This window comes from Coturnix japonica, chromosome 1 (assembly GCF_001577835.2).
Source record: "Coturnix japonica isolate 7356 chromosome 1, Coturnix japonica 2.1, whole genome shotgun sequence".
Taxonomy (NCBI): domain Eukaryota; kingdom Metazoa; phylum Chordata; class Aves; order Galliformes; family Phasianidae; genus Coturnix; species Coturnix japonica.
Window position 1 is genome coordinate 65,539,442 of NC_029516.1, and position 14,856 is coordinate 65,554,297.

The 14,856-nt window shown below is 43.1% G+C and overlaps 1 protein-coding gene across 6 annotated transcripts in view; it reads left to right on the forward strand.

Moving 5' to 3' along the window:
* Nucleotides 1-7,329: 7,329 nt before the first annotated feature.
* The window catches only part of PPARA (peroxisome proliferator activated receptor alpha), a 37,100-nt gene continuing 29,573 nt past the window's right edge, over nt 7,330-14,856 (forward strand). The window contains exons 1-3 of one of the 6 annotated variants that reach the window (XM_015870635.2): nt 7,330-7,568; nt 10,825-10,954; nt 12,240-12,306. The gene's annotated coding sequence lies outside the window, so the exon portion shown is untranslated. Of the gene's footprint in view, nt 7,569-7,659; nt 7,750-9,917; nt 10,955-12,239; nt 12,307-14,856 lie in introns of those variants that run through there. The other 5 variants (XM_015870642.2, XM_015870662.2, XM_015870648.2 and 2 more) reach the window with 5 other exon arrangements.

The window sequence follows — 14,856 nt, forward strand, 5'->3', positions numbered from 1 at the left end:
GTTGGTGAAATACTTCCTTTCCCCAGTTCAGCGGGTTTGAATGTCATGGTTCCTACTGCTGCTTGCATATCCAAACAAAGGGGACCTGCAACAGTCCTGAAGACATTTACCAGCTTTGCTCTTCTTCATCCAGTTGAGAATCACCTTCTTTTTCAGGATTTCCTGCATCTACCTTTTAAAATGAGCCCTTTTCTCTGTTCTGATTCTTCAGCTCACTCACTGCTGTCATCCCCTCTGTTTCTTTGGCTAGGCCTGACTGTGCAGGTGCCAGGCAGGTTCCAGCGGTACTGCAGATGGAAGGAATCAGACAGTGTTCCTTCATCACAGCACACGGTCTCTCCAGCACATGGGGCATGTGCCAGGAATTAGATCAGGAAATGATGTTTATTTCCTGCAGCTTTTAAAAATTATTTCTCAGCTGAACAGGTCTCTTGATCTGGTTCACAGAATGGCCCTAAAAATTGCTGGTAGTGAGGAAACAGTGAGAACGTAGTGCTGAGACATTCCTGTGTCTGCAGTATCGGGAAACTACGGCCTTTCTGCTGCTCACCTCAGATGAGCCAGCCCTGAACATCTAGCAAGAAATAAGCTCTCAGATATGTCCTGGCACAGTAAATCTGCATGCATTCTTAGAGCTCATACGGCCTCTTCCATAAAGCAAAATGTCTTGTATGGAAATTATTTATTCAAACATTTGAAACGATATTGAAAGTACTGTCTTGCTTTCAAAAACCTGTTAATTGTGATTTTCACATGTCTAAGCAAACCAATTTAAAGAACAGTGAGAAATACCTCAATGACAACGTGGTCAATTTGAAGTGTGAAGGAAAAAGTGGCACCTGAAAAGGATCAGCCTGACTGCAAGCTTCTTTCGCTTAAAAATCTGACCTGTATTTCTGTGATAGTTGAGTAAAGAGCCCAGGAATGAAATATGTGGTTGTTCTTCATGAAAGGCTGTTCTAGCATGTGCTCAAAGTATCAGTCATGAATGCTGGAAAAAAATGGGTGTAGCACAGTGAGAGTTAGTCATGGCCTGGAAAACAGGGTAGGAAAACAATTTAAGCAGAATAGTTACTCAGCTAATTGCTTTGAATAAGTATCAGATTTACACGCCCTAGTACCCAAACTCAAAATTCCTACTTGATATGATGTACTTGAAAACATACACTGACAAAAATGTCTTGCTCTTTCTCCAGGTTGGGAAAAAAAATAAAATTAGGTGTTTTCTAATACTGTAGCAAAAGCAAATAGAAAAATAAACTGCTTGCTTTAAGGTTCTTGGAGCAGTGCAAAAGTCTGCTTAGATGGGCTCTGGAAAATGCACTGAAGTGGATACAAAGTCCTAGTAACTCCTAGTGTGTTTTCAGCTTCTGGGAGTGGAACTTCTGCCACTCTCCAAGCAGTATGCAACTGGTACTTTCCCTTTAATTGCCTCTGCTAAAAAAAAAAAAGCCAAACCAGATGCTTAACTTTAAACTCACCTTCAAAAGCAGCTTAAGCCAAACCACCGGACTTTGCAGGAAAACAAATATAAGTGCACATGATTCACGCTGACTCTGCTTGGGTGCTCCAGCCATAACATAACTTTTAAAATCACTGCATTTGCTTGCTAAATTAATGTACTTACACCTTTGGTGCATGAAGAACGCGGACTGAAGTGTAATCCCTAGTATGGAGGCAAACAGAATTTACAACTTTAGTTTTGATTTCTGTGTCCGGGCTGACTTATTTGTGAAGAGCTGAGATCACAGGAAGCTGACGTGACATGGTAATTCCTTCCTAATACACAAAAAGGTGCATAAACTACTGAAGCTTAGACTAAGGCTATAACTTAAGCCAGACAAGAATAAATAAGTATTGATCAAAGTATGCTGGGAGAACCATTTGTGGTGTGTGCTAATCCAGGCGTGCAAGGACATACGCACATATTGCGTGGGTATTATAATGGACATAGTACAAGTCTTAAAGAGAACTGACCATAAGCTGCTAGTTCTATTAAGAAACATGATCCACCATGCATTCTTTCTTGCTTCTGTGTTCTGTACTGATCTTTGGGAAAATGGTATTAAAGGTATTAGAGGAAAGAAGGGTTGGTTGTCGGAAGCAGCCATCAGAAAGGAGTAAAGAGCTGTTGCAAATACTAGAGAGGCTTGAGAGGGACAGTAAAGGATAACTTTAACTAGAGAGTGGGAAGAAGGAAGACCAAAAAATATGTTGCAATAGTAAATAATGAATAAGACATGAGTCACAGTGATGGTGGTGTTGACAGAGAGGTTTTAAAGATGTCGCCTAAGTGGAGAACTTCAGTGTGGCAAATGAAACACCAAATATGAAATGCAGACTGGAGAAAAAGAGGCAGCAGAGAATTTGCTAAGCCAACAGGGCAAAAGCAGGGAAGTGAGAGGCCTGGATAGGAAAAAAGCTGTTTTTGAAGCAGGAAACATTTAAATAGTATTCAATCTGCTAAATCCTGCTGAATCTGGTCATAGAGTGCCAAGTGAAACCAAAATGCAAAGTAAAGGAATCTTACACTGGAGGAAGAAGGGGTCTGGATGAGAGGTAGAGTGTATTTAGGAAGGAACCAGACAGATTATTGTTCAGACTACTTGCTTGCTCCTGTAAAACATTTTCAAGCTAATACTCTCCCCGATGGTTGCTTAACATGTTACAGAAATGTTGAGAGTGGGCTTCCCCTCTGGAAGATCTTGGACAGAACTCCTATCCCATTTCATTTACCCGTAATGTATGAATCCACTGTTACTGTAAGAAAGGTGTTTGTTCACCAACAACAGTTTTTCTTTAAAAACAAAAACAAAATAACAAAAAAACACACAACCACCCCCCCTTTTTTTTTTCTAAATGGAGAAATGAATGAGTTACAGTAACAATGTTGGGGGAATTACCACATTAAGCAAAAGGTAAATCCACAATTCTCATCATTGTTTTCAATAACAATAGCCATCCAATAGCAATTCTGAAAGCATCAGCATGAAAATGATATTGTTTATTAGAGAAATTCTAAACACTTTGGGCCCAGAAGAGTTAAATGGTAAGTTTTGGCATCTCATATACAACTGTTGAGGCAGGAGACAGGAAGAGATGTACTGACATCTGGAACGTTCCTGCTTGAAGTTCTGACAAACAAGTAAGAAGTAACTAGTAAATTCACTTTCAAAGTTGGATAGAAATTCATAGAATCATAGAATCACCAAGGTTGGAAAAGACCTAAAAGATCATCCAGTCCAAATGTTCACCTATTACCAATAGCTCCCACTAAACCATGTCCCTCAACACAACATCCAATTCCTCCTTGAACACCCCCAGGATTGGTGACTCCACCATCTCCCTGGGCAGTCCATTCCAGTGCCTGACCACCCTTTCTGAGAAGTAATATTTCCTAATGTCCAGCCTGAATCTCCCCTGCCGTAGCTTGAAACCATTCCCCCTGGTCCTATCACTAATGGCACAAGAGAAGAGGCTGACCCCCAGCTCACTACAACCTCCCTTCAGGAAGTTATAGAGAGCTATAAGGTCTCCCCTGAGCCTCCTCTCCGCTGAACAATCCCAACTCCTTCAGCCTCTCCTCGTAAGGCCTGTGCTCCAGACCCCTCACCAGCTTTGTTGCCATCCTCTGAACACATTCCAGGGCCTCAATGTCTTTCTTGCAGTGAGGGGCCCAAAACTGGACACAGTACTTGAGATGCGGCCTCACCAGTGCTGAGTACAGGGGAACAATCACCTCTCTGCTCCTGCTGGCAACACTGTTTCTGATGCAAGCCAGGATGCCATTGGCATTCTTGGCCACCTGGGCAAGATTACCTTAGAAACTACTGTCTTGGTCCACAATTTACATCAACAGCACCTTAAACATCTGTAATGGAAATTAAATATAGTTAAACATAGCTATCAACTTTAATCTCTTATTTTGTTGGGAAATTAAACCTTACTTAACTAAAGAATAATCCAGTATCTAGAGAGTTTTGTGGAAAATTATGCTTGTGTAAACCTGTAACCTGCTCTCTGGTTCTGTCCAGGACTTGTCATATTAAAATGAGGCAGGTGTGCTTGAGATGATTTATCTTAGAACATTTTCATTAACCACTCTTAGAATTTTTCTCTAGTATAGCCCAGGGATCTGCATCTAAAGCCAACCAGCCCTCAAAGACAGCCTGCCCTAAAACAACCATTAATCCCAGCACAGACCTTTCTGTGACACTTCTGCAGTGGGACAGGTTTTCAGCAAGAAAGATAAGGATGGACTCATCTCACATTTGCTTCTGTTTCACCAGCTTGGTTGTGTAAGTGGGTTGATTTGGAGAGAGAACCAGTCCTTTAAGAATAATTTGCATATTGCATATGCACTAAGCCATGCATTTAACTGATGTAACTTGTGTTGTCATCTTCCATTTATTATCACTTGGGACTTTTGACTTTGTGTTATTCTGAAAGATCACAAATGGGCAGGATCCAGCCTGCAAAAATTATGCATAAAACATCTTAAATTACACTCAAAAGTTTTGATATATTTCTTTTAGTGAGTTCTGTTTATAAAGCTTGTTCTTTTGTGAGAGTCTGGCCACCTCTTTTCCTTTAGGGAGAGTAATTCAGTTAAACTGAAATAGTTTTCAGCAAGTGAACAGTAGCCCATCATTAAATCATGAGCCACAGAAAGAGAAATGGAGCATGAGCTTTTCCAGCTTATGAAACACTGGATATGCTGTTTGGGGCTGCACTTTCTGTTCAGATAAATGCCTAATGGGAAGGCCCCACTTTACATCTCGTAGTGACCTTGTTAAGAAAGTCTTTCATGATGACACAGCAGACCTGAGACACATTGTCTGTTAAAATTCCTATCACTGGATAAGCAAGAGAAACCACAGCAAATATTTGAGCACAGGGGCAGCCCACTTCCTGCATGTCACCAGGAGCTAGAGGAGCTGGCAAAGGCACAGCGAGCTTTTGCTGATCCCATTCCCATAGCTGTGATCCATGGGCTGACTGGATCCGCTCACCTTCTTCCACATAGCTGCTGCAAGACTCCCTGCCTGTTGTTTAATAGCCAGGAAGACATTCTTGTTTTGCAAATGAAAACATTTTATTGCAGAAAGACTACGTGTGATGAAGACCTCTGACAAAACCAGCTAGATGCCGAAAAGATGGAAAATCAGCCACTGCACAAGTCTGACTGCTTGTTTCACAACTGTCAATCCATTGAGCAACACCAATATTGTTATTGCACTTTAATAGAATGCAACAGTAATTATAGCTTATTCCATCTAAAAGCCTGGTAAATAATCTAATATCAGATTTCTAAAAGCTCGCACATTTGAACAACTAATGGATGTTTCAGATATTTAGTGTGTCATTAAGATCTGAATTGTGATACGAATTCATGCAACCCTGTCGGGAAGCTGCATGCAAAAAAAGCACTTTCAGTACCAAATAAATCAGCAAGGCCTCCCGCTTAAATATTTGAGATGCAGGATGTATGTACTGCAGATACACCCTGCAACACCAGCCATTTTTATGGGCAAATCACAATCTATGGAAAAGAAAACACATCCAGTGGAGGGGTCTTGGGCCACATGGTTGTTCATGACTGTGCTGCAGACAGAGACTGCTGCAAGCTTGGCTATTGGAGAGCGTGGGAGGGGGAACCCATGGCTTGTCAACAGGAAATGGCCCACAGATTATTTTAAATTCCAATAAACATTTTAAAGTTTTTACTCAGTGCAGGATCACATTAATGTTCAGCCCAGTAAAACACATAGGAAACATCTCTTGGTCCTCAGGAAAGACAGCTAAGCTCAAGAGCTAGGACAAAGCCTGGCACGCTTCTCACTGGAAAAGCAAAGCCCTGACTCTGGTGAATCTCTATCATCTGTAAATTCGAAAGGCAAAAGCCTGCAACTGTAGGCTTTTGTTTTTGTTGTTGTGTGGAATTTTACTGTAATGCTTGCACAGTGCCATCTCCAAGACTAGCAGTAGAAGTATGCACATGAATAAACCACCTAAAGCTAAATAACTTTTAGGTGGCTTCCTTGAAAGAGGGCAACGTGTAATATTCTTAAGGGCTGATCGTTAACTGAAATCAAAACCAATTATATTTGTAATTGTACAGAAGACCATCTTAACTGGGTATATTTTCAGGGAAACAAATGAAAAAAAGAAAGAAAAAAAAACACAACAAAAACCAACAACTGGGCAAAAGCAAACAATGATAAGCTGATCCCAGATAACATCTCTTATTGTCTGTGATCCTTGTTATCAGCTGGGCTCCCTTACATACAGACTGTGTGGAAATATGTAGGTGTTAAAATTGGGAATTAACTTTCTAAACCTGCTAATTCTTGCAGCATTGGGTGTTGGCCTGGCTTGAGATGAACTTGGAACAGCATGACTGGTTGAGAAGTTGGGCTGCCTCCAGAACACATTTGAAAAGGTCTTCAACTATGGTAATGTGTCAGCTTTCCTTAGCTTTGTTGTTCTGCTGTTAGCTGCTGTTTTCACTGAGGCATGTTCTCTGTGCCACAGTCTCTATCATTGCTGTTTCTGCAGTGAGTGCTCCAGCCTGCAGATCTATGTGCTTAACCCAAAGGGTGAGAAATGTTGAGGCTCCATGGCAGATCTGTCTTTCTTTCTCTTCTGGTCCCATGTTTCTATTTTCTGAGCCATAGGAATAAAAATAAGCAAGCCATGTGCGTATGCTCAATACATGTAAATGATCTTCCCTTTGGAAGCACTTGAAACACGTTGTGTTTTCTCCATTGACTGCTCCATACAGTAATGAGTAAGAATATGAAATTAACAATGCAATTATACAATTACAAAAAGCAAGCCAGTGAGATATACTTTTGTAGCGATAACCACAACAATTACAATGATAATGAAGAAATGCAGTATTCATAAGCAGTCAAGGAGCAGTAATGAGGGGGGGTGGAGGGGGAGGGGAAAAGGGTGAAGGCTGTCTCCTTTATAAACCACAGTATTTGTGTTTTGGGTTACCTTGAGAAGATTTAAGAGATTAAAGAGACAAAAGTCTTTGACCAAGTTTTGTTTAGGTTTATACTGTCTTTTAGTCAAGACTCAGGATTTTACACCGTAGATGTTGCCTTTACTTCCAGAACAGAACGGAGCTCCTCATCACCACGTCCTCGGGCCCTACTCACGTTCCACCCCCTTGAGGGCACTGCGAAGGCCCTCAGGGCACAGTCCCTAAGCGATTCTTACGGCTAAGACCCATTTGGGCTTTATTAGGCGAGAAAGAGCTTGAGGGGCCGCACTCCCGCACTAAGGACGAGGCGAGGGCAGCCCCCGTGTGGTACCGCGGGGCGGGAGGGCACCGGTCACTCGCCCCCCTCGTGCCGCCTGAGCGCCGCGCCTTCACGTGAGCGCCCGGCCCCTGCCACAAATAGCTCGGGCGGGCGGATAAGAGCTGCGGGCGCAGACTTTGTCCCCACACGGCCGCCTTCGCTCTCCGTCGTGCCGTCTCTCCGCACCGCGGGGCCTCCTCCGCTCTTGACGGAAAGTTTCAGCGTCTCGGCCTCGCCTTCTCCCTCCCGAGCGCGGTGAGTACCGGAGCGGGCGAGAGGACGGGAATGGAAGCGGAACGGCGGTGAGGGAAGGGAAGCGGGGGGCGAGGAGGCTCCCCGCCAATGGCGGGCGGCCATGGCGGGGGGTGTGTGCCGCGACCTCACTTCCGGGACCTGTCACCGCCGCCCGGAGCCGGTCGTGAGGCGCAGGAGCCGGGTACTGCGTCCCACCTCACGGGGCTGATGCCAGCGGGGGCTGCGAGCGCTGCGAGCCGGCGGGACTGCCGCACCGCCGCACCGCCGCACCGGGGGGCGGGTCTCGGCGGGGAACGCGACGCCGCCGGCCCCAGCCCGGCCGGCCGTGACTGCGGGCGGAAGGAACGCGCGGCGCTGCACGGGGGCAGCCCCGGCCGGGCTGGTGGGGGGGCGAGGGAGCGGGATGGTGCCGCTGATGGCGTGGCTTTACTTATTCCGTCTGTTCTCCTTGTGCTTTGCTGTGTTGTACGTTACCGCCGCGTTCCTTAGGTTGGATGTTAGGGAGAAGTTCTTTACGAGGAGAGTGGTGAGGTCCTGGAACAGGCTGCCCAGGGAGGTTGTGGATGCCCCGTCCTTGGAGGTGTTCAAGACCAGGTTGGACGGGGCCCTGGGCAACCTGATCTAGTAAAGGTGTATGTTTGGTGGCCCTGCCAGGCAGGGGGGTTGGAACTACATGATCCTTGAGGTCCCTTCCAACCCGGGTCATTCTGTGATTCTGTGATGCCGCTAGCCGGGGCAGGGAGCTGCTGGCGAGGAGATGCTGTGGGTGCTGGGAGCTGAGGGACGAGCGAGGGCCGGCCCTGAGTGGGGCCGGGGTGTAGGCAGGGGGCAGCGTTAGGGGCTGTGCGCAGCGTCGGTTGCCGGGGAGCAGTCGGGGTGGCTCGGGTTGGAACGTAGAGCCACCGTAGAGATGCCTGGTTCTAGAGTCCCGTCACGCCAGGTGCTGCCTCGCACAGGGCACTGCGTCCGCCCAGCAGAGCAGCAGGTGTGAATCGGGACGGGGGCAGGGCACGAGCTGCCTCCTGCAGGCCGCCCCGGCCGGGAGGGCCGCGCTCTGCCCGAGCGGTTGGTAGCGGGAGTCGCTGTGAGGAGGGTCTGGAGTTGCTTCCCGAGTCGCCTGCGGGCTGACAGAACGGAGTGCTGACGGAACGGCTGCTGCGGGGCCCTGCGGGGCCGCCTGCCCGCTGCCTGAATGGCACCGAGCGGAAAAACTGCGCTCAGAGTCACGGGAGGGAGTGCTACGAGGGCTCGCCTGGTACTTTCACATTAAGATCAGCGTTGTGTCACCAGCATGAAGCTGCCCTGTGCTCCCAGATGGAAGCTGAATGAGTACGGGCTTTGGCAGCTGGCTCATCCCAACTGATATAATTGGGCAGTTTGGCATCGCTTTGGTAGTGCTGCACAGAGACGTTGCACAAGTTTTGCTGGGAAGGAAAGATTTGATCCAATTGTGCTTTAGAACACGTGCAAACTTTCCTGTTAGTATCTCATGCTAATAATTTGGCTGAAATTCACATGGTCTTTGCAGGTAGCAAAGCGAGAAGCCGTTAAAATGCTCCCTTGATATATCTTGAATCGCTGTCTTAATGCTGAGGATACCTGGCTGCATGCTGGCACCGAGGGCAGCAGTGGTACATGTGATGTGGTCACACGCTGCTCAAATCTAAAGCAGCGTCGTAACCTTTGTTCCCTGGCATGAGCTGTCCAGCCAGCAGCCCTGGGCTCTTAGTAGCTTTTCATGGCAACTTGTTGGTTTTTACGTAGCACAGCGTATAGTTGCAGAAGGATGAGTGCGTGCGCAGACCTTATCAGAGGTTTGTACAACCGCGTAAATAGCACAACCTATTGCTTTTCCCATCTTTGGAAGGACCACTTGACACAGGCCAAAAAAAGTTCTTATCAGTCTGCTGATGCCTTGTATTGACTCTAATCCTGGACAGTCAGGCAGTATAGAATTCTGTTGCCTTGTATGATCCCGTGAGTCCTAAAAACCTGGCATTTTTCTCACCTGTAGTTCAGGGTTGGGGGTTGTTTTTTGTTTGTTTGTTTGGACTCTTTTTTTTTTCAGTATCTTAATTTCCTGTGCATGCCCCTCCAAACTGTAGTGCTTTCAAACAGAGTTCAGAGGCTTAAACCACGGAGTAGAGGCTGCATTTCAGTTTTTTTAATAGTTTGTGTTGAGTGTTATAAAAACTTAAGGGGAGAAAGCATTCTACAGCACAGTAGGATAGGCAGCCCAGGGTGTTCATCTTGTTCTGGAAAATAGATTATAGCACTTACTCTTTACCTGAATTGATCAGACAGGGGGAATATATATATATATATATATATATATATATTATATATATATAATTCTCAGTGTTTTGAAGAAGCTCTTTCTTCAAAGTTGCAAATAAAACCTCCTTTATTATTATTACTACTAATATTATTACTTGTTTTTTAACCTCTTGTTTGAATTGTTTTAACTTACCTGCTGAGATCTGAGTGCTGAGTTGTCACTCTTGCAACTGGAATATCTGTTACAAGAGGAAGAAGACGATGCCATACTTGTCCAGGAAAATAAATGATGCTGAATTTGTATCTATTATAAATTATTATTATTTTTTTTTTCTTGCAGCATTTTGGAATTTGAACATTTTAAATCAAATCTGGCATCTCTTGCAAAATCCCTTTAAAACTTTAATTTGTTTGGTTTTGAGCTGAATGGCAGAGGAGTCAACTTAATCAGACTATAACTTATTTTTATAGCTATGTTCGTGCTGCCCTTTTTTTCTGTAATGCTCTTCTGTAACTATACACGTGTAACAATAAAATCTCTCCCTTTGGGGTATGATTGGTAGCTGAAAGGCCAATTGCAAAGACATCTTGTGGGATGCTTGTGTGTCCTCCTCAAAAACCATAACAGTTTGTCCACATAAACACTGGAACATTTGTGAGAATGCTTATGAGCAGAAGTGTTTTGCTTTACAGTAGATAGTGAAAATACCAGAAGTATGGATGGTAGTTAGCTAGATGTCAGCGTGGTCCTGATGGAAAAGTAAGCGTGTATTAACAGCCTTGGTCATATTAAAAAAAAAATAAGTAGTATTCACTCAAGTGAAATAAGGGTTCATTGGTTGCTGGGTATTTGTTTGTTTCTGAAGGGACATAAAGAATGAGAAAAACCATTGTGTTAATGATATCGACATAAAATTAGATTTATAAGGTTTCAGAAACATTGTTGATTTCTTTTTTTCTTTTGTTTCTTCTTTAATAGAAAGTCTATCAACAGCGTTTCTTTTTAAATGAAGAGCCACTTGCTGTGACCGATGTGCACATGAAATGGAAAGGGAACAGATTATGGAAAGCGGCTTCTGTTTCAACCTTGCAAGATGCTGCGTGAAGTGGTAAGTGAATATGTGGGCTGAGAACTGCTTTGGCAGTGTCTCTGAACTACTAGAGAAGAGAAAACATTTGAGGTAGTATATCTGTAAGGAAAAATTGTTGTAAAATAGTCAATTGACCAAGAAAGTAATCTGAATAAGTTGTGCGAGCAGTTGATGAAAGGAAGGTCACGGAGAACAGAATAAGCAAGATTTTGTTATGTTGTGGTGTCCATTTTCTGTGTTGGACTTCTACATGGAATGACGTGTGTAAAGGTGTTATCCAGTAGAATTCTGAGTTCTTAGTATTTTAGAAGTGTTTCAGAGTGTTCAGCGTCTCTCAGGACCAGGTGTATAAGGTTAAATATTGAACAACTCTTCTTTGCAGGAGAGCACTGAGTGGTCACTGAATGAAAAAGTCCTGTAGCTTAGACTCTAAATCAGCACTAGACTCAAAATAAAGTGAAAATTGCTCTGTCTTAAAAAGTGTCAAACATTATATGGATATAGGCAGTTTGCTGTGTGACCAGATTGCATGTGGCATTGAGATGTTGCCAAATGTGATTCGACTTCCTCATACCAGCTTTAATGGTTTCTGCTTATGAAACAGTATTTATTTATAAGTGGCTTGAATATATGTTAAAATATCTGTGAAGTATAATCATTATCCAGTGAAGGGCTCTTTCTGCACAGATTGTTACAAATTATAAAATTCTACTCACAAGTTTTCTAATCCTGATTTAGGCTTGTTACATCACCGTGTTTCTTCTCTGAGTTTTAAAGTGCTCTAAGTGCAAGCTGTGGAAACTTCCTTGTGCTTTGCAGCTTGAAAGATGAGAACTAGCCCAGAGGATAGTTCATTGTGCTGTACTATATTCACTGAACGTATCATTTTAGGTTCAAGTTGTCTCACACCTGTGGAAACACTGACAGTATGAGGTATATTAGCAAGCAGTTGGCAGGTTAGCTGTCCCTCTCGAGAACTGCTGATGCACAATAATATTTGGTTTTGTTGTACAAATTTATTTATAAATAGAAAGATTAACTATTATTTAACTTTCCTAATAGCAAAAGAATCTTGGCCAAAACAAATAAATAAATAAATATAGCATCTGCCTTAAGAAACTGGGAGTAATTTCTTGGCTCTTAGCAGCTGCTGAAGTTGTAAAGTTCCAGCCAGCTGTAATGCACGTGAAAACAAGTTAGTCCAATATTTTCCTATTTTCTACTGTAGACTCATATGATAACATAATAATAATTTATAACACATAGACTGCTACATGCCTGTTTTATTTTAATTATTTACCAGAAATGACTGCTACAACAGTTCACAGAAGAAATCACTGAACTTAAACCAGAATGTGAGTGTCCGGATGGTAAGAACTTTTGTCTATTAGTAAAATCTCTTGGAACGTGAAGACTTCCATTGCTGTTGACGCTTCCTACTTGCCTGTTAGTTACAGATTCAGCAAGAATGTTACTAAGCACATGGCATTAGAGTAACATTATGGGCTCATAGAAAAGAAAACAAACCCTTCTCACATCTTCATTCAGTACCCATGAAAAATATTTCCCAGAGTAGTTAGAATGAAAAATATGGTATGAAACCACTTGGATTTGAGGGTGGTAACATGGAGATGGTGAGTGCTTTGTCAAAAGAGGCTGATTTAGAGACTCCTGGGTTTATTGTCAGGCAGTGCTTGATGGCATTCTTTGCCATGGGGCTGATGAATGTTCCATTACAGCAGTCCACTAATGTACCTGCTCACAAATGAAAATAAAACAAAATTTCAGCCTGCAGTTCATAGTGAATATTGTGGGATTGTTAGCAGTTTTTAGGGGAAGATAACAGGAACTCCACATTGCCAGTGTAAACATGATGTTCCTGATGAAGGCTAGAACTGGATTTGTCATGAAGGTTAGTAGTTCTAAGAAGAATTTGAAAAAATAACCGGCATAGTTATGCACAGAATATTGGACACTGACATTTAGTCAGTCAAATTGGAAAAGATTAAAAGTGAATCTTCAAATCATTTTTAGGCTGTAGATAAATGTACAGTTTGGAGTTAGTGTGCTGCTTTACTGGGGTATTCTGAGTGGATTTTTTTAATTATTATTTCTTTATTTATTTTTGTCAATGCAAGATGCTGTGTGGATGCAGTTTCACTAGAGAAGAGCCTTATAAACAAGAGAGTGCTCTGTCAGGTTAGTTACAGGTTGATTCTGACAGGTTAGTTGCAGAGAATTTTTCTCTGTGAGCATATTTATATTATTAAGCTGTACGTGTCTGAAATTTAAAAGTGGTTTAGTGTGTGTGCTCATATTATGTGTACACATAATATGCCCAAAGAGAAGAGCATGTAAGAATTTTGAGCTGTTTTTTATCCCGAAAATAATTTTTATTATTTTATTTAATTACTTATTTACTCTCATTGGGAAAAAAAAGACAGAAGCAGGCCAGACTGACTAGAGATAAGTCAGGTAGTAGCTTTATAAAACAGGTGGCAGTGAGACGAGAGTATTTTTTAGCACAGGATGCTGCTTCTGAAAAAGGCAGCAGCTGCACTTCTTATGTACAGTATGACTGTATATAAACAAGCCAATGTTTTCAAACAGCTGCTAAACGTTGAGCTCTTATATGGGTGTTTGGGGCACCTGATTTTCAGCATTCTGCTGTAATTCTAAGGTTACAATGAATTGCATTTTCTCAAGGTTACAAATCCTATAATAAATTCCATGAGAATTCTTCAGTAGCAGTTATCCTTTAAGAATATGGAATTGCTTATTTTGCTGCTATCAGTCATTTTATTTCTTTTCTACCTAGCATGAGTGTGTATGAAAAAAGAAAAATAGAATGGGATGTCCCCTCTCTATTGTTCCTGAGAGCCTGGTAGCAAGAAGTGTGATTGCATGGCATGGCTTTAGCTGATCTGGCAATTGCTGTTGAAGATCAGTCGTGCTCCTGCTTGTGCTTTTCTCTTCTGCTGTCAGCCATGTGTTTCTGTCCCTCCTCATTGCTGCCCCTTAGTGAGTCTGTTCAGCTATCTCTGTCTATTTACATTTTTCCCATGTTATGTTTTTACTGGAGCCAAATTGTTTCACTGAGGCTGTGTCTATACTAGGTAATAAAATATGTTAGGGACTGTTCTCTGGGCCTAGAGCTAAGTGGAAAGGTTGTGCTCTAGTTTGGGCTTCCTCCCAAACCAGCGTGGCTGCATCTGAATTGCCAAGGGAGTTCACTGTTTGGCCTCTGCTGTCCCCTTAACCCTGCTTGAGCATTTGCCTGGGAGAGCACCGGGCTGAGATGGGCCAAAATGGTGTCAAAGAGAGCGCTAGCTGTCTGGCTCGAGCCTGCACTTTTTGTTTTATTTACTGCTATACATGTGGTCAGGGAGGTCAGATGTGAGAGGGATGTGAGAGCCAACGCAAAGGCAGGCTGGGACTGCAGGGCTGGAAACCGAGAGGGAAGGTAGAAGACTGACAATGTCAGGGAGCAATGGCAGGGGTGTTCTTTTGATGTCAGGGAGCTATCAGATTGCTTAAGCTGGCTGTACTCTTAATGCAGCTTTATTTTGCAGCACCATACTTCTGTTTGACTCTGCAAGGGGCCACAAGTACTGTATCCCTGTAGCTGATTATTCAAAGTTTGCTCAGTCAGCTAAAATGTCTCACAAAGTATATTATAAAGTAATGAAAGCATATATATGACTTTATAAACAAGATTATATTTTTTTTATCCTGACTGCTTTGTTAGTCTGATGGTTTTTGTTCCATCTTCCTGTAATGTAGTTGTTTCCTTACTAAAAAAAAAAAGAAATAATTGGGGAGGAGTGGTGGAGTGGCAGCAGTAGTGGCGATGCTGCAGTGAATGCAGTGCTGTTAAACCAGTAGGTAAATACCCTTTACATCTTGCAAAGGGCAAGCAG